Consider the following 21,695-nt stretch of genomic DNA (forward strand, 5'->3'; position numbering starts at 1 on the left):
AAGAAAAGAGGCAAGGATGCAGCAAATTGACATGCAGATGAGACCCACATAGATCAAATAGGTTGTCAAGGATGTTCACAGCGAAATGTTTGTGTGGAAACTCAAACTTTCAGGGAGGTAGGAAACATCACCAGATTCTCACCCCTGGTGAGGCTACTTCGTGACACAGGTGAAAAGCCAAGTATCCATCTTAGATTTTATAAGAAAATGTAAAAAATGACTGAATCATAGCAAAACTGTTACTCATGCCTTTGTAGAATATACAGATGAGAATGTGTTCAAGAAATCTTAAATCTGTCCACAGAAGTGAAATAGTTGGGAATGAAAGTAAGCTCTGCTTTCAGCCTGAGGAAGCCTTGAGGCTTAACAAGTCACATGTATTTAAGTTTTCACCACCAGGTTAGGGCAGATGGGCAAATCAGACTTATCATTATAGCCTGCCAGAAAATTATGATGTCTAGAGTGTAGCCCGTGACCCAAGCTTGAGTAGGTGCAAATCAGAAAAGCTGCTTGAAGGATTTCCCTGGCAGTCCAGTGGTTAAGAATCCACACTTTCATTGCAGGAGGCATGAGTTTGATCCCTCGTCTGGGAACTAACACCCCTCATGCTGCATGGCCAAAAAATAAATAAAAATGAATTTTAAAAAGAGAAATAATAAAAAGTAAAAGAAGAAATCAATTTTAAAAAAGAAAAGCAGGTTGATTTTCTCCTTCCCCTCTGGGCTGGAGGGAGCCCACAGCAGCTATGGGACTCTTAGAAGGAAGGCTCCAATTTGCGGGAACCAGTGGTGGTTCATGGGATGGAATTGAGAGTTCCAAGAAGCCTACTACAGGATTCATACTTGCCCAGTTATGTTTAGAAAACTAAAGAATGTGCTGACAGAAGCCCATTTTTGTGTGACTGAGAAGTCTCTAAGGAGAAAACCCAGGTTGAAAGAGTTACTCATAATGAGCTCCACTAACCACAAAGAGTTTTATGAAGGGATGGATGGGGTGGTGTGGACCCAACATGGCGGCACTAACTCTCATAAGTCCCAGTTGGACTAATGTTTGAGACCTGGAGAGAGGAAGGAGACTGAGTAAAAATCTGAAAGGGGGGTTTAAAATTCAGCAAGCCCTCAGCACAGGTTTGAGGCCTCACTTCCAGAGTATGACACAGCAAGGAAAAGGTGTTTTCCCCTTTGCCACAGCGCAGTGGCTTCCCAAGGATTCCAGGATCCATTAATGCTTGGAGGACATGCAAGTGATGCCCTTTAATAGCTAAGTAGTTTGGGAGCACATGTGATACTGTCCTTGATGGTGAAAAATATTCTGGGCACATTACAAAGAACTGAAGCTCTTATGAGAACAAAGGGACCAGGGTCTGTGTAACTGTGATTATTATATTCTAATGAGACAATATCATGTTCTTGTTAATCATGTGAGCTCAGGAATCAAATGACCTGGGTTCAAACTCAGGTTCCACACTAACTGTGCAAACAACTCACCAACATCTCTGGGTCTCAATTTTCACATCTATTAAGTAGGGATAATGGCAGGACCTAACTCACAGAATCGTTGAGAGGATTAAATAAGTAAAAAGCTCGAAAGAGTTTCTGGCACATAAAACGGGCTCAACAATATTAGGTTTGTTTCTTGTTTTTTGACTAATGAGTGTACCCACTGGCTGGTGATAGCTAAGAAAATACATGAAAGAAATACTTTCTTCACCAAAACCAAAAAAGATTTCTATTACTTACATCAACTCTACATGCACAATCAGGCTTGAGAGAGCTTCTGGGAGCTATACCAGGGTTCACTGATGCATATGCGAGTACTTCCTCTTCCAAAAATCACTTAAACGAGCCTACAGCTCTAAAATACAAAAACAGGTTGAAATAACTAAGAATCTGAACATAAAATGGAACCAAGATTGAGCTAAAAAACATACACTCTTGCTAGCTGAGCTATATAATAGGTCAAAGGTCTTTCAAGATACATAGAACGCTGTTTTGATGTGCCCTAATCTGGCAGGGATGATGGGACATGGAAATTTATATTAACGTTGCCCTTTTTATATTCCAAGTGCACAGTTGTGATGGGGATAAGCATATAGCTGCTGTCACACTATGCAGCCCATGTACAGAGTCCTATCAAAAGACAAGAAAGAAATAAAGAAATAAAACTCAATTCTGTTTCCCTGCCTCAGAAAAAACAACTCCTTGGACCAACTTAAATATGGAAACCTAGAGAGATAAGCTTAAAGTAGTGATTTGTATGGGTGCCAATCAGAAGAGTCAAATATCTTCATTTATTTTAAACACTCTTTATCATCCAGGGATAATTCATTAATCGTCAATAGAAATCACTCTACAAAGTGGGTATATTAAAGGACTGTTGTTAGAGTGTGTGTAGGTTGCCATCCAAGCAAGCAATTTGTCCATGTGATCAAAGCCAGCTGGAAAATGCTGGGTTAGGAAAGCTGGATACCAATTTGGCAAACACAAAAAGATGTCCCCTGAAAGAGACAATATTATTTTACAATTTTTAAGGAAAAAAGTATTTAACACATAAAGTTCAATTTCCTTGGAGTATGTGATCATTCAGGCTCAGGGAAATGGAAGAGACTAGAAGAGATGGGGAGTTTCTGGTGAGTTCAGCTTCCTCAACATGGCAGCACCCTTGTCAGTGGAGGTTGAGTTTGGAGGCAATGCGAAGCTCCTGTTCAACAGTGTGGAGAAGCATCAAGTCACCTTACCTGGACAGGAGGCACCCTGGGACATCCAGAACCTCCTTGTCTGGATCAAGAAGAATTTGCTAAAAGAGCAGAGTGGCCAGAGCGGTTCATCCAAGGCAACAGCTGTTGATCCCTGCAGTCAGGGATTCTGGTGCTGATTAATGATGCCGACTGGGAACTGCTGGACTACCAGCTTCAGGACCAGTACAGCGTCCTCTTCATCTCCACGCTGCACGGTGGTAAGGGCCACTCTCTGTGTCTGGGCCCCCTTGGGGTGGGGAGAAAAGAATGATCAGATGTCCCCTGGGGCCTACTTCCACATCTCCCTGTCCCCCTTGGCTGCTTTCTTCCCACTCTGTCCCCTGAGCTCCCCCTCCAGGTAGGGAAAAGAGACCAGGTGCTAAAAATGAGACTTTCTCAGGCATGTGAGCAAGGGAAGGCAGGTGCCTGGGCCGGGCACTCCTTCTTCCAGCATCTAAGGTGGAGGAGGGTGCCCCTCAGTGTGGCAGGAGTGGAGGGGGTCTGTGTGGCCAGGGGACCCAGCTGCTGGCCCTGCTTGTGTGTCACTGAGTTACTGCTGATAAGGCACTGCAGCTCCGGGGCCATGGGGCCTTCCTGGGGAAGATGAATGAACCTCAATAGCTGATGGCTGGCCCCTCCTTTCTCAAAGATTGGAAACTGAAGCCTCCACCTCAGTTTCCCCATCTGGACAGCAGAGGTCTCTGCCTGTCCCACACTGATATTATTATGGAACCCCAGCTGGGGTCCCTTATTCAGTGCTGACCATCCCCCCATGCACACACACAGCAGCTGCTCCTCCAACAACACTCCTCCTCCTGCTCCACCATCCACAGCCCTTAACCCTGGCAAGCCTCTCCACACATGGGCCACCAGATGGGCTCCTGAAATCCTCCCCCTGGCAAAAGACTGCCTACATGCAGCTCATTCCACTGGGGATAGAGAGCAGGAGGGTGTACAGCTAGACCTTGAAATGGCAAATGGAGGCGTGAGGTGGGGGGTTCAGTTGTGCCTCAGTTTCCACCCCAAATTTTTATAGTATCTGAAAATTGCTCAGGCAGTAAAGAATTTACCTGCAATGCAGGAGACATGAGTTTGATACCTGGGTCAGGTAGATCCCCTGGAGAAGGGAATGGCTACCAGTCCAGTATTCTTGCCTGGAGAATTCCTTGGACAAAGGAGCCTGGCAGGCTACAGTCCATGGGGTTGCAAAGAGTCAGACACAACTGAGTGACTAACACACACAGGAGAGATGGGATAGTGATGAAATACAAATTCTCACCTCATTTTCATATATAATGGGTTTTATGCATGTTACCCAATAGATCTAAATTCAAAATTCAAATCAAATGCTGTCACAAAGTGATTGGGAAGAGATTTGCAGCTAAGCATTTTAATAACCCATACCAGTCTAGTTAGTGATACTTTCATCCTCTACCTTCACCACAAAGTACTAATATATGGAAGAACACAGAGCACATCGTCCCTACTATTACTCCCAAACAGATCCTACTTTGAGTTTCTTGAGCCCAGTGGCAGTTCCATCCTCAGAGTCCTGACGCCTGAATCAACTTTGATTCTCTTCTGCCTTCCCTTTCCCTCTCCTCATTCCAATTAGTAGCCATACTCTGTGCCTTCTACCCAAGCCATGTTTCTCGCATGAATCTTCTCTTTGCTCTCATATCCCTTCACCTGACTTAACTATAGTGTTACAGTGTTAGTTGCTCAGTTGTGCCCAACTCTTTGCGACCCCATGGATTCAGCCCACCAGGCTCCTCTGTCCATGGGATTTTCCAGGAAAACATACTGGAGTGGGTTGCCATTTCCTTCTCCAGGGGATCTTCCCAACCCAGGGATCAAACCCGGGTCTCCTGCACTGCAGGCAGATTCTTTACCAACTAGCTACAAGAGAAGCCAACTTAACTATGATGCCCCCCATTGAATGTCCCTAGCTTTTGCTCCACTCTCTGCATAACTAATGTTATGCGTTGTGACAACAGTGATCTATAACCCTAGCTTTTTAAAGAGGCAGGTAAGGAATACCCCGGCATTCCAACAGTTAAGACTCTGCGCTTCCACTTCAGGGCATGTGGGCTTGATCCCTGGTCAGGGAACTAAGATTTCACATGCCACACAACACAGTCAAAAAATAAAAAATAAAAACTGGAATTGCCAATCAAAATAAAAAGGGGAAGACCCAAATAATTGTATAAAAATAAAATAAAAAAAGTAAAGAAACAGGTAACTTTACTTTTCATCTCTCTTATAGCAGAAAGTGGAGCAACTGCACACCAATTTACAAATTTGAGACTGAAATAAAGTAAAAAAATAAACTCCAATTCTGTTTCCCTGCATCAGTAACAGTCTATGAAACCAACTCCTTGGACCAACTTAAGTATAGAAACCTATGGAGTAAAAGGCAAGCTTAAAGCAGCAATTGGTATGGGTGCTAATCAGAGGATGTCTGCCTCGCTCGGTCTGAAATACATCCTAAGAAATATTGAAAGGAAGAAATATGAATAGTGCATCTCAACACCCTACTTTTGATCTATAGCAGCTCAGTGATTTTCATGTCTCTGCATCTCCTTGGATAACCTTATGGAAAACCCAACAAGGAGCCAACAGAAGATGAGTAATGGTGTAGTGACTCAGACAAGAACAAGATGTCTCTGAATGAAAGAAAACAGTGTGCTCTAACCACAGGAAATCAGAAGCAGGAATCATTATGAGAGCCAAAAGGCAGACTTGAGGCAGCACGTCTGCCAACCACAAAAAACTTTCCGCAGGTTGCAACTGGATTAAACTAGTGGCTGTCCTGAGTAAAGACTCCAGTGTCTAAAGTATGCTGCCTTCTCTGATCCCTTAAATGTGGTTTCCTTTTGATATATTGTTTAAAAATCCCTTTTGTGGCAGGCATTTCCTAAAGCTCTGCTGTGTGAGAGGACTATCTATCCATTGCAGGAGGGTCTGTAAATTCACAATAGCTTTACAGCTATTGGGATGGACTTGTGCTACATAATGTTGACTTCCAACTCACTATCTCTATTTCTCTACTTGCTTATTAACACAATCCACATGTTAGAGGGCATATTAATATTCCCCGAAAAAACTTATACAGGTATCCCCGGCTTTTCAAAAGTTTGGTTTACCCCACTTTGCTTTTACAAAAGACCTATGTTACTACATATTTTCACTAACCAAAAGATATCCCAAGAGGATTTTGCTTTTATTAAAAAAAAAAAAAAAGGCAAAAGGTGAAATAGCATTGAGTGTTTGTTTTGCAGCAGCTGTTATAGAGACAAAGAGCACCCAAGCTGCGAGAGTGGCCCCACCAATCTCCTTCCCTGGGAACTACACTCAACATCTCAGCATCAAGCCACCATATCATTTAAACTCTGTGAGCATCTGTGCTTTGTCCCCACTAATTTTGTGCATCCGTTAGCAAGATGTGTCCTAAGGTAACTGTTTATTTGCTTCGTGCCATTTCAGCTTAACAAAACATTTCATATAAACACTCGACTTTAAGGAAGCAGAGGAAACCTGTATTTCTTGGCTTTCCTTACAAGTAGGTAATGGCAGCCACTATAATATAGTTCTGGTCAATAAAATGTAAGCTGAAGTCATTGGGTGGAGCTCCTAGAAAAACCTGTTAAACACTCTTCGGCATACATCTTTTCGCTCCTTCTCATTTTTTATTTCTTGTGCCTGAAATGTGGCCAACAGCTACAGCCATCATCTTGTAACCATGAACTAAAGGCAGGAGAATCATAAAGACTTCAACCCCAACAGCTTCAAGCTACTGAACAAACACCAGCAACCATTTATCTCTGGGTTTCTTGTTACATGAGAAAATAAAACACTATTTAATTAATTAATAACATTCTGCTTACTATTAAATGCACTTAATCAGAAAAAAACTGACACAGTAGTTTAAATGGGAAATAACAAGATTAATTAATATTCCATCCATGATCTGTGATGGATCCTTCTATTTGTATGTATGTCTGTGTGTCTGTGTGTGTTGTACACTCATATCTACAGTATGCTATGTTAACTCTCAGATGATGTTATGGACTGAATGTTTTTGTTCCCTCAAAATTCATAAGTTGGAGCCCTACCTCCCAATGTGTTGGCATTTGGAGACTGGGCTCTTAGGAGGTAATTAGAGTGAGAAGGATGCAGAGTTGAATGTGTATCCAGGACATTCAACTCTGACATGAGTTCTTTCCATTATCTTGGGAAAATTTACTTAATACTAAATCTCAGCTTCCCTCACTACAAAATGGGAATATTTGGCATTACCTATTAAATGCAATATTTATAAATCTTTAAAGCAGGGATGGGCAAAGAGTAAACACCAATCCATTTTATTTTGCTCTACAAAGCAACTTGATTCACCAGGCAATCTAATCTCAGGTTGTATCAGAACCATTACATAATTTCTTGGGTTCAGTCAGAACGAAAATGAGGGATCAATCCCTTTATGTAAAAATTAAGGATTTCTTAAAGCAGAGCAGCATTAAAGTAAGCATAGGGCCCTATTGAGCACATGACCCTAAGCAAATGAACAGTTCACATACCCCTGAAGCCAACCCTGGATGGCATCAGTTCAGTTCAGTTGCTCAGTCATGTCTGACTCTTTCCAACCCCATGGACTGCAGAACGCCAAGCCTCCCTGTTCATCGCCAACTCCCGGGGCTTACTCAAACTCACGTACATTGAGTCAGTGATGCCATCCAACCATCTCATCCTCTGTCATCCCCTTCTCCTCCTACCTTCAATCTTTCCCAGCATCAGGGTCTTTTCTAGTGAGTCGTTCTTCAGATCAGGTGGCCAAAGTACTGGAGTTTCAGCTTTAGCATCAGTCCTTCCAGTGAATATTCAGGACTGATCTCCTTTAGGATGGACTGCTGGATCTCCTTTCAGTACAAGGGACTCTCAAGAGTCTTCTCCAACACCACAGTTCAAAAGAATCAATTCTTCAGTGCACAGCTTTCTTTATAGTCCAACTCTCACATCCATACATGATTACTGGAAAAACAATAGCTTTGACTAGACAGACATTTGTTGGCAAACTAATGTCTCTGCTTTTTAATATGCTGTCTAGGTTGGTCATAGTGTTCCTTCTAAGGAGCAAGTGTCTTTTAATTTCATGGCTGCAGTCACCATCTGCAGTGATTTTGGAGCCCAGAAAAATAAAGTCTCTCATTGTTTCCGTTGTTTCCCCGTTGATTTGCCATGAAGTGATCGGACTGCAGGCCATGATCTTAGTTTTCTGAATGTTGAGTTTTAAGCTAACTTTTTCACTTTCCTCTTTCACTTTCATTAAGCTCTTTCATTTTTTTAGCTCTTCTTCACTTTCTGCCATAAGGGTGGTGTCATCTGCATATCTAAGGTTATTGATATTTCTCTCGGCAATCTTGATTCCAGCTTGTGCTTCATCCAGCCCAACATTTAGCATGATGTACTCTACATATAAGTTAAATAAGCAGGGTGACAATATACAGCCTTGACTGTCCCAATTTGGAACCAGGCTGTTGTTCCATGTCCAGTTCTCACTGTTGCTTCTTGACCTGCATACAGATTTCTCAGGAGGCAGGTAATGTGGTCTGGTATTTCCATCTCTTTAAGAATTTTCCACAGTTTGTTGTAATCCACACAGTCAAAGGCTTTGGCATAGTCAATAAAGCAGAAGTAGATGTTTTTCTGGAACTCTCTGGCTTTTTCAATGATCAACGATGTTGACAATTTGTTCCAGCTTGAACATCTGGAAGTTCACAGTTCACATACTGTGGAAGCCTGGCTTGGAGAATTTTGAGCATTACTTTACTTTCCTAAAGTGTGAGATGATTGCAACTGTGTGGTACTTTGAGCATTCTTTGGCATTGTCTTTCTTTGGGATTGGAATGAAAACTGACCTTTTCCAGTCCTGTGGCCACTACAGAGTTTTCCAAATTTGCTGATATATTGAGTGCAGCACTTTCACAGCACCATCTTTTAGGATTTGAAATAACTCAACTGGAATTCCATCACCTCCACTAGCCTTGTTCGTAGTGATGTTTCCTAAGGCCCACTTGACTTCACATATCAGGATGTCTGGCTCTAGGTGAGTGATCACACCACCTACCTAGGTCATGAAGATCTTTTTTGCATAGCTCCTCTGTGTATTTTTGCCACCTCTTCTTAATATCTTCTGCTTCTGTTAGGTCCCTACCATTTCTGTCTTTTATTGTGCCCATCTTTGCATGAAATGTTCCTTTGGTATCTCTAATTTTCTTGAAGAGATCTCTAGTCTTTCCCATTCTATTGTTTTCCTCTATTTCTTTGCACTGATCACTGAGGAAGGCTTTCTTATCTCTCCTTGCTATTCTTTAGAACTCTGCATACAAATGGGTATATCTTTCCTTTTCTCCTTTGACTTTCCCTTCTCTTTTCTCAGCTATCACTAAGGCCTTCTCAGACAACCATTTTGTCTTTTTGCAATTCCTTTTTCTTGGCAATGGCTTTGATCACTGCGTCCTGTACAATGTCAGGAACCTCTGTCCATAGTTCTTCAGGCATTCTATCAGATCTAATCCTTTGAATCTATTTGTCACTTCCACTGTATAATCATAAGGGATTTGATTTAGGTCATACCTGAATGATCTGGTGGTTTTCCCCACTTTCTTCAATTTAAGTCTGAATTTGGCAATAAGGAGTTCATGATCTGAGCCACAGTCAGCTCCTGGTTTTGTTTTTGCTGACTGTATAGAGCTTCTCCATCTTTGGCTGCAAAGAATATAACCAATCTGATTTTGGTATTGACCATCTGGTGATGTCCATGTGTAGAGTCGTCCTTTGTGTTGTTGGAATAGAGTGTTTGCTATGACCAGTGCATTCTCTTGGCAAAACTCTGTTAGCCTTTGCCCTGCTTCATTTTGTACTCCAAGGCTAAATTTGGCTGTTACTCCAGGTATGTCCTGACTTCCTACTTTTGCATTCCAGTCCCCTATAATGAAATGGACATCTTTTTTGGGTGTTAGTTCTAGAAGATCTTGTAGATCTTCATAGAACCATTCAACTTCAGCTTCTTCAGCGTTACTGGTTGGGGCATAGACTTGTATTACTGTGATACTGAATGGTTTGCCTTGGAAACGAACAGAGATCATTCTGTTGTTTTTGAGACTGCATCCGAGTACTGCATTTCAGACTCTTTTGTTGACTATGATGGCTACTCCATTTCTTCTAAGTGATTCTTGCCCACAGTAGTAGATATAATGGTCATCTGAATTAAATTCACCCATTCCAGTCCATTTCAGTTCACTGATTCCTAAAATATCAATGTTCACTCTTGCCATCTCCTGTTTGACCACTTCCAATTTACCTTGATTCATGGACCTAACATTCCAGGTTCTTATGCAGTAGTGGAAAAATGGCATCTATCCCATCAAAATTATCTACATTATGCTAGTAACTGTCTTGATACTGTGGATGTGTGCTTATTATACAAGAAAATGAAAGTGCTGTCCTTTGCCTTTGAAAGCCCTTTGACAAAGGAAATGGATATTATATATCATATCCAATACCAAATCACCCAGATACTTTAAAGTTGACAGAGGGATCTACTTCAGAACTTAGAGGTCAGATACCACCATAGCTCATGACCTCTTTCTGCACGCATTTGTATTTGCCAAATCTCTCACATATTCTCTTTGCCAAGTCCCTCTATATCCCCACCATACATTTGCATCAGGATGTAAATATGCCTTCACACAGTATCTATGTGCCAATAGTCTATCAGGTCAAAAGCCACAGGAAAATTCCACACACTGATGACACTGATTACTCTGTCTTCAGTGAGAGAATATCTAGCCTTCTTGGATTTGAACACAAGGAGAGAAAGTTCTTGGTATTTTGTTTGTTTTGCTTGTATTTGCTTTTTTATGGTTAACAAGACCATAGGGAATTATGTAGCAATGAGGCAATCCTAGTGAATGTCTCAGCAGCTGCTTTGGATAGGAGTGTTACTCCTGGAAAGCAAGGAGCCATACTCTTCCATACAAAAGTCAGGTGAGTGCACAATGTAGAATTAAAAAGAGATGAACACGAGACTTCCCTTGGTCCAGTGGTTAAGACTCTGTGCTTCTAATTCAGAGGCCACAGGTTTGATCCCTGATTGGGGAACTAAGGTCCCACATGCCATGTGGCATGGTCAAATTGAGAAAGAGAGAGAGAAAAGAACAAAGGAGGGTAGGGGAAGGAAGTGTTGAGAATTTGGGATTAGCAAATACAAGCTATTATATGCAGAACAGATAAATAACAACATCCTATTGTATAGCACAGGGAAATATATTCAACATCCTGTGATAAACTGTGGTGGAAGAACATATGAAAAAGAATATATATATATATGAGTCATTTTGCAGAAATAATGCAACATTATAAATCAACTATACTTCAATAAAAAATATTTTTAGAAAAGATGAACACAGACAATGAAGAATAGGCTAAGTATAAGATACTTGTTTCCAAGTATAAAATCAATGAGAAGGCTGAAGTGAACACAGAGAGCATCCACAGTCTGGGACATGGCTTGATGAAACTCTAGATAAACCAGAGGAGTACTGTTTTTGCCATAAGCCAATTAGAAATCTCAGGATTAAGAACAGAATCTTAAAATACAAATGGTTCTTGAACATTTAAAAGATGATTAACCTGAATCATAAAAAGGAAAATGCAAATCAAAATTGCATTGAGATACCATATTGCACCTACTAGACAGGGTAAATCCAAGAGTGTGAGAGCACATTCTGATGGTGAAGCTGTGGGGAAATGGGCACTTTCATACACTTTTAGTGGAAGAGTCATGCAGTAAATACAGTGCCTATGGAGGGCTATTTGACTACAGCTATCAAAATTACAAATTTACACCCTTTCACCTAGCAATCCCACTTCTAGGGATTTCTTCTCAGATATATTTGCATACATTAAAAATGACACATGCACAAGGATATTTATTACAACATAGTTATAATAGCAAAAAATAAGAAGCAATACATACAACTATACTGAGGAGACTAGCTAAATAAATTAAACTATACCAGTAAAATGGAATGCTCACCAGCTGAACAAAAGAAAGAAGACATATTCTATCAATAGAAAAGATAGGCTTTTGTGTAGCAAGAGTGTATACAATGTGCTCCTCAATTGTACCAATGGGGGAAGGAGGGGTAAGATATTTGTATTTATGTTCACAGGGAAATTTCCTGGAAGGAGATCTAGAAAATCTAATAAAAAGTAATAAAAATAGTTACCTATGGGGAAAGATTGAAGGCAGGAGAAGAAGGGGATGACAGAGGATGAGATGGTTGGATGGCATCACCGACTCAATGGACATGAGTTTGAGCAAACTTCAGGAGATAGTGAAGGACAGGGAAGCCTGGCGTGCTGTAGTCCATGGGGCTGCAAAGAGTTAGAGACAACTTAGTGACTAAAAAACAACAAAAATGGGGTAGGGTAAGGGTGGGAACTGGGCAAACAGAAGGCAGGAATGGGAGTGAGAAACTTAACTGTGTGTAAGCTTGTAGCATTTGAATTTTCAGTTCAGTCACTTAGTCATGTCTGACTCTGCGACCCCATGGAAATAAAAATTAAAATTTGAATTTTAAGGCACATGAGTATATTTCATATTTGTTAAATTTAGAAACTTAAATAAATGAATGCATGACCAAAAAAAGAGAAAGACTAAAATACAGTAAGATAGTAAGACCTAACCTCTTCATATACAGAAAAAACTAAAGCCAAGGTGAGTGAAAATAACAGCTGCAAATCCAAAGATAGTAGCAGAGCCTTTATCAGAACCATGGATAATCAGAGGACACTTCCGAAATAAGACATGATAACACGTTTGTCTCTGAGTTATTAGAGGTTATTAGAGGTAGCACCAGGGACACAAATCTATATATCTAACTATCAATATTTTTCATCTCTAAATCTCTTATCAGTGAGAGATATTATATTTTTAAATTGTTAGCCACGTGCCATCAGTATTTTTTATAGGAAATAAAATTGCTAAAAGGCATGGAATATAGCAGATAGAAGACCCAGGGATGAATAAGAAAACAAAGCAAGAAGCTGAGTACTGGCAAACTGGGTACCAAAGTCAATTTAGAAGCAATAAAAGCCTGTGTCAAGACCTGGAGAAGATTCCCCATCATCAAGCACGCTGCTGGGATGGGGTGGGAAGGGCCTATAAGAGCAGGCCTTGCATTTGGCGGTGACTTTCACAGACAGTCCGCACTTGGCACACTCCTCTCCTCCATCCTTTCCCGGACATTTATTCATTTTCTGCTATTATTTATGCAAGAGTCTCTTTCTTCTGCCAAATTGGGAAGTCAGTGGTGATGTTTTCATCAATTTTCATGTGCCTCACTGTACCTTGTGCCCAGCACACTACCTTAAACATACCAAAGTCCTAGATTTTTAGAACGTTGGAAACAGAAAGAGATTTAGAAAATATCTAGTCCTATTTTTCAATTCATTTTAAAGCAACAAATTCATATTCAAATGAACAACTATACAGAATCTTCAATCTATGAAGCAGATTTGTGTAAAAAGAGATGCTTTGGCTGAAGAGGAAACAAAGGAGGGGATAGCAGTCAGTAATCTCTTTGCTTCTTACAGCACCTCAGCAATCACAATTTGGAAACTACTGATGCAGAGCAGAAGCTTCGTTTTCTAAATGGAGACATTCCTTTAAAGCTTTACACACCAAATCGACACATCCAAGGCAGGGCTGGTGACCCGCACCTGTTGGGATCACCATATCCCCCCAGCCTACAGGGATATCAGTTCTATCCAGCTAATAGGGTGAGGATGGGGGAGAACAGAATCTGTGGGCTAGGGAAACACACACCTTCTTCTTTCCTATAGCACATGCTTGGAGGAGACTCTCACTAGGGATAGGAAACAGTTTCCATTCGTTTGGTTCTGCTAGTCTTAGAGTCTTTCTGGAATAAGTTAAGTAGCTTCCCTCTGTTAGGAAAAATGGGCTGGGCATTTTTCCAGGGAGAGCATCAAGGTACTGGGTAGCTCACCAAGGGCCATTCATGGGCCTCTCTTGTTCACCAGATTCATGTCAAAGCTGTTAACAGAGGGCCTAAGGGCTATTCTGAGAGACCTGTTTAAGATTGTTTGGGTTTGATGGGGAGCCACATGGAAGTTTAATCCTTTAGTGTGTTGTGTGCAATGAACACATCTAGCAATGTTTGGAAGTAGGAGAGATTAAGAATAAATAAATGAGATCATTTTGAAGAGGGACAAGTGCTCTGAAGAAAATAAAACACAAGGATGATATTTCAGACAAATGAGGGTGGTTATGTTACAATAACAAACAACCCTCCAAATCTTGGTATTCTAAAACAAGACAATTGGAGCTTTTTCTTACACCTATGTCAGGGGGGCTCTGCTCCATGCTTTGCTCGGAGATAACACCATGGCTGATGAGACTCAATCATCATATCCATTTTAACTATATCAAATTGCCTAAAACTTACCCCAGAGGTCTGCCTGCCTGTACGAGTGTCAGGAAAGTACCATCTTCCCACGCATCCTAGAGGAGAGGAAAACCAAGAGCAGACAGTATGGTGGTGAGGGGGAACACAAGGGCTGCATAGCATGATCCAGCAAAGGCTTTCTAAGGAGATGACAACTGAACTGAGATCTGAATGATGAGGATGAACCCTCCAAGCGAAAGCAACAGGAGAGGCCTTACAGGCAGAGGGAATGGCAGATGCAAAAGGTCCTTAGGCCAAAACAAGTGTAGAAGGTCACCATGACCAGAGTCTGTGAGGCCAAATGACTAAAAGCCTTAAGGATTATGATTTTAAAAATTTAGATTTTATCCAAAGTGTGCCCCACACTCAAATTAACTAATGTTTCCTCTTTTCAACATAAGCAAAAAGCCATCCTTATTTTATATTAAAAACAAAAATTCACATTTTGCTTTTCCATTTATGTTTCTCAGGCTAAACTAAGCCTTTACCTTTTTCATATTCACCTCAGGTTCACCTTTTTCTAAGCATTTGAAATACCACAGAACATCGTGACAGGATTTACAGTGTTTCCTGGAACTTTTTACCTCAGTTCTGCATTTTCTCAGGCCTCACTTCAGTCTTGATCAGCAACCAGATCTGTGCTCTTAGCTGCTGAGAGAACTCACATTTTCTGAAAAGGCAAGAAGCAAGGAAGTTAGCATTCCGAGAAAAAAAGAAAAAAAAAAGATTTATTTTCTTAGCAGAGAAATATCTCTTCTCTATTAGAGCCTAGTATTTTTAGAACCCAACCAAATATAGAAAGCCTTTTACTTCCTATGGAAAATTATCTAGACTGATGGATATTCTGCAGTTTATGGAGTTTCCAGAGTAGCTTTCCAGAAAAGGAGATCTGAGATCTTTATCTTCCACACCACTTATGTTTAATGAAAACCTCTTCAGGTCCAAAACATTGTTTCCTGCTCGCCAACAAGGATAAACATTCACTAAAACCAGGCAAATCTCTCTGGGCCTCAGGTTTCTTATCTACAAAATAGGCATAATCAGTAAATCAGTAATAAAGCAAAGCCAAACATTAAGATGACAGAGCTGTGCTGTGGGGGCTCACCCTCCCTCCCACTTTGGCCATGCCGCTGTCTCACGAAGGCACCAGGCATTTTGTCAGTGGTCCGGTGGAGAAGCGAGCTCAGCCCTGTGGCCTGTATAACAGTAGGTTTTATACGTTGCTTGGGGAAACCCATTAACAAGAATGCGCATGCATGCTAAGTTGCTTCAGCCATTTCTGACTCTTTGCAACCCTATGGACTATAGCCTGCCAGGCTCCTCTGTCCATAGGATTCTCCAGGCAAGAATACTGGAGTGGGTTGTCATACCCTCCTCCAGAGGATCTTCCCCTAACAAGAATAACCAGTGACTACTGGTGTCAAACTTCCCTGAGCAGTTCACCCAATTAGAATATACTGCTAAATAGCAAGATTTTTTAACAGACAAATCTTCTAGGGTGTCCCTAATATTTGTCCTATAGAAGAGGAGAATCATTCAATATGTAAACTTTGGAGTCAGGTAATCAGGTATCTGGGCTTGAGTGGCTCTAGTGGTAAAGAACCCACCTGCAAATGCAAGAGACACCGAAGACAAGGGCTCCATCCCAGGGTTGGGACGATCCCCTGGAGGATGGCAGGCAACCCACTCCAGGATTCCTGCCTGGAGAACCCCATAAACAGAAAAGCCTGGCGGGCTACAGTCCATAGGGTTGCAAAGAGTCAGACATGACTGAAGCGACTTAGCACGTACACAGTCAGGTATCCAATCACATCACAGTCACTTACTATTGATCAAGCTCTCTATGCTTCATTTTCCCTTGTTTAAAAATGGGGAAACAGATTGTTTCATCAGATTATTGTATGAATTATGACATATTGCATGTAAATCTGTCAGCATAGTACGTGATCCACGGTAAGTCTGAGTAAACATTAACTGTCATCATCATCATTATCATCAACCTTGATGAGTGGAAAGTCATTACTTAAAAATGTTTCACGTGCTTTGGGGATATCAACTATCCAATTTCTAGCCATCAAGCTTGAACATTTACAAATCATTCCAAACAGTAGACTCAAACTAGAGAAGAAAGAAACTTCCTTCACACACCCAGTCTTCACTATGAGGAATTTATTTCTAAGAAATGCTTTTTAGATTTGCCCCTCTCCTCTTATTTATCCATTTGCTTATGTTTTCCTTTCTTTCACGCCACAACCCTTGATACCTGATGTTTGTTAGGAACAACTCTAAGACTTCCTTTCTACTAACTGAAAACAGTTCTTTCAGCATTGTATAATGCATGGAAACTGAAGATAGGTTTTAGATTCAAGATAATTCTTTCTTATGCTATAATGAAGATTAAATAATATATTGTGAAAGCATGTGTAAACAGTAAGGTTCTCTTCAAATGTTAGCCATTATTATATTAACTATTTCCTTATATTCCTCAAATATTATAAAACTTTGTCACTCACACTGTAAAAGTAACTGGGTTAACTAGTTAGACTAGTTTTAAGTGAGGTCAATTGTGGGTTGTATTCTGTTCCAAACACCACAAGAACTGCCTTTGGAACAGTCATAGAAACCAAGAGACAAGCAACCAGCTACAGATGACAGCTAAAGAGCAGAAGTGCATAATTTACTTCCAATAATCTTTTCCCCATCACATTAAATCCATAAAAATGCATAAATCCACAGTAGATAGATGCCAGTATGGCTTTTCTGGCTCAGTAGACAATGATCTCATAATTAGTAGCTTGTTTAGGTAAAATCAATTCTAAAGACACACAATTTGGTCTAAAAAAATAAATGTGCTTTTACCTGAATTGTAACTACAATATTTTTTCCCAGAAAATAATGTTTATGTTTGTAAAACCCCAAATTACTAGGAATTCTTCAGTATTCTCCATCTGATAGTGTTTCACACTCAATGTGTGACATAAAGAGAAAAGGGAAGCCACAGAGCTTATGTGAGTCTGTGTTACTGTTTCCTTGTTTTCCTTCCATTGCAAACACTCTACTTCAGACTCTTGTCATATCAAGAGTGGGTTAATTGAAAAGCCTTCTAACCAGATTCCATGCCTATATGTAAAATCACACAGTACCTTCCCTCACACAACTCCATCCAACTTCCATGTTCATTTGCTAAAACACTACCTTATATGTTGTTTCATTCTTCTTGTCTCCAAAATAGCCAATATACTAAAAGTATATACCATATATACACAATTTGAATTAAACAAGTAAACATTTTATAAATCAAAATTCTAAATATTAGTAAAGCATATCAGCTCTTTGAAACAATCATATTTGATGTTTCAATTAATTTGAAGAAGTTATACAGAGAAAAACAGTAAAATAAGAACTTTATGTTTATAATAAAAACAACCTAAGAAATAAAATGGATCCGAATATTTTCAACAAATATTATTTGCAGAGGGCCCCAAACTATAGTATATAATAGTTCATATATTATGCAAAATGGTGAGAAAATATATCAATATTCTAATAGATGAATTGGCAGGACACAATCAGATAATCCATACAAGAAGAAATACAAGTTGAAAATAAATAAATGGAGGAAATGCTTAACATAGCTAGTAGTAAAAAAAAAAATACAAATTAAACAATATCGCTGATAGAAAACTGGTGGAGAGCACAGGTTCACAGTCAAACCTTATGTCAAGTCCTAGCTTGGCCACCTACCAGCTGTAAGAGCCTCACAAAGTATTTATATCTCTGTTTTGGTTCCCTCATCATCATAATCATTTCACATGTTTGTTTGCAGGATTGAACAAAATAATCTTGGCAAAGCATCTGATTATATCCTAACACAAAAAAAGTGCTTAATAAATTGTTGTTGTCAATACGATGTTTAGTGCCATATAATATCTAAGAAATTAATGCTTAAACTGTTCTTATTCAGTATTGCCAAGGTAGTAGTCAAGCTAGTGTACTCATTCATTAATAGTGTCTTTTTAAACTGGCCTAATTTTTGCAAAGTTTACATTATGAAAATGTTTGTAGACATTTTGTGACTATATCCTAGGGTAATACAATAAGGAAAACGTTGAGTTAGTCATCAGAGAACTTTTCATAAAGTTAAAGCAACAGCAAAAATATTTGGCAATCCAAAAATGTATATTAAACTAGACACCAGTGGAAAATTGTGAAGTCACTAATGACATGGTTGAAATATTATTTAATGAGATTGCTGTTGTTCAGTTGCTAATAAAAGTAGATGATTGTGTGGTTGCAGTATGAGTTCAACTACGTTAAGTGATAAAAGAATGGAGGAAAGCCTAAAACCTGAAGCCACTTGATAACAGGATTTCTTAGGTGAAGCTCTCCAAATACAGACCCTGAAATAAGAATCTGCTTGCAAATAATTTATTGAAGAAGTGCTCTCAGCAAACACTGGAAAAGGCTCTGTGGAAGCAGCTAAGGGTAGAGCAGAAGCCAAACATGATGTGACTTTCAGGTAAAGTCTCCCATGGGCAGTTTCAGCCTGATCCTGCAGGGGAATTCTGAAGTGCAAATTATACTCCACAGTTTTTCCTACTCAAAGCAAATGTGCTGAGCTTTCATATTTTGGAAGCAGTCAGTTATTAACTAATAGCTACCTAGTGAGGTGAGATTCTGATGGAGAATGCCCTAGAATTCCAGGTTCCTTGTGCCTGTGGCAAAGTGGCTCCCATAGCCCCAAGGCAGTCGTCTGAAGAGAGTGGCAAGTAATATTTCTCACACACACACACACACACACATACACACACACTCTCAGAGTGGTAATTATGCAGAGGTGATGTATGTATTACTTGGATTGTGGCAATCTTTACAATGGATATATATATCAAAACATCAAGTTGTACAACTTAAAAATATATAATTTTTATATGTCAAAGATATCTCAATAAAGGAAAAAAGAAGAGAAGTTCACAAAAGCTGGGAGAGGGCACTCAGCAGTAATAAAAGTCACCAGAGGGGATCTGGGCAGGCAGAGCATTAATAGAATCCACATGGTGAATTTTTCCCTTTTCCATTTCATCTGAATCATATGTTTGAACCCTTGTTGTTGTTGTTTAGTCATTAAGTTATAACTGATTCTTTTGAAAGAATCAGTTCTGAAGAGGTTTTCATTAGGCTCCTCTGTCCATGAGATTTTCCAGGCAAGAATACTGGAGTGGGTTGCCATTCCTTTCTCCAAGGGATCTTTCCAACCTAGGGATCAAACCTGGGTCTCCTGCATTGCAGGCAGATGCTCTACTATCTAAGCCAACAGGGAAACCCATAAAATATGTATATTCATTCCATTAAATGTTATACTTAGAAAATTTTAATAGTATTAGGAAGTGTCTATGTGATAATATACAGAAAAATACATAAAACTTAATAGAATATATTTTGACTACATTCAAATAAAATACTAATAATAAACATAAATTGAAACCCACCTATATTTCCCTGAACACTTCTCTAGAGTTACCTGTGGTATCTGAACACATCTTGGCTTTCAAACTTAACCACTTAATCATTCTATCCTACTTCCTGGAACATATCTCAGTGGCATAACTGTTCATTCAAAATCCAAATACAGATAAAAAAATAAGTAGTTATTTCACACCAGGCATGGTCCTGGGACCGGCAACACAAAAATAATTTAGATTTGGGCCTAACCATCATGGAATTCACATTTAGGCAGGGGGATAGACACAGAACACAGCCACATGGTAAAATAATGGAGCACAGTATGATGGAGGCTCAGTTCTGAAACACATTTGGTTGTTCTCCAAAGAGCCTTGCTTGGGTAAATACTTTGAAAATATCATATTGATTATTTAATTGACTGGAATTAAAATTAAATAAAGGTATCCATTTAACTGAACAAACGATTCGGTAAGAATATTCAGAATACCTAGTCATGGCAATCAACTTAATGGATAGCAGGTGATTTTATTTCTAGTAACAAAACATGGCAATCAGAGAGAAAGTCAGTGGCAAAAAAACATACAAACTGCCGCACAATTGCACTCATCTCACATGCTACCAAAGTAATGCACAAGATCTCCACCCGGCTTCAACAGTATGTGAACCAAGAAATTGCAGATGTTCAAGATGGATTTAGAAAAGGCAGAGGAACCAGAGAGCAAATTGCCACCATTCACTAAATCATAGAAAAAGCGAAAGAGTTCCAGAAAAACATCTACTTCTGCTTTATTGACTACACTTAAACCAAGAAATTAAAAGACACTTGCTCCTTGGAAGAAAAGCTATGACCAAACTGGACAGCATATTAAAAAGCAGAGACATTACTTTGCCAACAAAGCTCCATATAGTCAAAGCTATGGTTTTTCCAGTAGTCATGTCTGGATGTGAGAGTTGGACTATAAAGACAGCCGAGCGCTGAAGAATTGATGCTTTGGAACTGTGGTGTTGGAGAAGACTCTTGAGAATCCCATAGACAGCAAGGAGATCCAACCAGTCAATCCTAAAGGAAATCAGTCCTTAATATTCATTGGAAAGACTGATGCTGAAGCTTAAACTCCAATACTTTGGCCACCTGATGTGAAGAAAACTCATTGGAAAAGACCGTGATGCTGGGAAAGATTGAAGGTGGGAGGAGAAGGGGAGGATAGAGGATGAGATGGTTGGATGGCATCACCAACGTGATGGACATTAGTTTGAGCAGGCTCTGGGAGTTTGTGATGGACAGGGAAGCCTAGTGTGGTGCAATCTATGGAGTCACAAAGAGTTGGGTACGACTGAGTGACTGAACTGAACTGAAAGCCTTTGACTATGTGGATCACAACAAACTGTGGAAAATTCTTCAAGAGATGGGAATACCAGACCATCTTGCCTGCCTCCTGAGAAACCTGTATGCAGGTCAAGAAGCAACAGTGAGAACTGGACATGCAACGGACTGGTTCCAAATTGGGAAAGGAGTGCATCAAGGCTATATATTGTCATCCTGCTTATTTAACTTATCTGCAGAGTACATCATGCGAAATGCCGGGCTAGTGAAGCACAAGATGGAATCAAGATTGCTGGAAGAAATATCAATAACCTCCAATATGCAGATGACACCACCCTTATGGCAGAAAGTGAAGAGGAACTAAAGAACCTCTTGATGAAAGTGAAAGAGGAGAGTGAAAAAGCTGGCTTCAAAGTCAGCATTCAGAAAACTAAGATCATGGCATCCAGTCCAATCACTTCATGGCAAATAGATGGGGAAACAATGGAAACAATGACAAGCTTTATTTTCTTGCTCTCCCAAATCACTGCAGATGGTGACTGCAGCCATGAAATTAAAAGATGTTTGCTCCTTGGAAGAAAAGCCATGACAAACATAGACAGCATATTAAAAAGCAGAGACATTGCTTTGCCAACAAAGG

At 39.9% G+C, this 21,695-nt stretch overlaps 1 protein-coding gene and 1 pseudogene across 2 annotated transcripts in view; one reads left to right on the forward strand and one right to left on the reverse strand.

Annotated features, from left to right (window-relative positions):
* ZPLD1 (zona pellucida like domain containing 1) overlaps positions 1–21,695 on the reverse strand; it is a 664,056-nt gene that overhangs the window by 412,616 nt on the left and 229,745 nt on the right. The window contains exons 4-7 of one of the 2 annotated variants that reach the window (XM_081543086.1): positions 14,853–14,938; positions 14,269–14,324; positions 2,738–2,984; positions 1,740–1,854 (exon numbers count right to left, since the gene is read on the reverse strand). The gene's annotated coding sequence lies outside the window, so the exon portion shown is untranslated. The remainder of the gene's footprint in view (positions 1–1,739; positions 1,855–2,737; positions 2,985–14,268; positions 14,325–14,852; positions 14,939–21,695) is intronic. The other variant, XR_014069128.1, reaches the window with a different exon arrangement.
* On the forward strand, positions 2,650–4,153 carry LOC145539630 (ubiquitin-related modifier 1 pseudogene; annotated as a pseudogene).

The sequence above is a fragment of the Giraffa tippelskirchi genome, chromosome 2 (assembly GCF_054371585.1).
Source record: "Giraffa tippelskirchi isolate mGirTip1 chromosome 2, T2T-mGirTip1v1.2.pri, whole genome shotgun sequence".
Classification (NCBI taxonomy): Eukaryota; Metazoa; Chordata; class Mammalia; order Artiodactyla; family Giraffidae; genus Giraffa; species Giraffa tippelskirchi.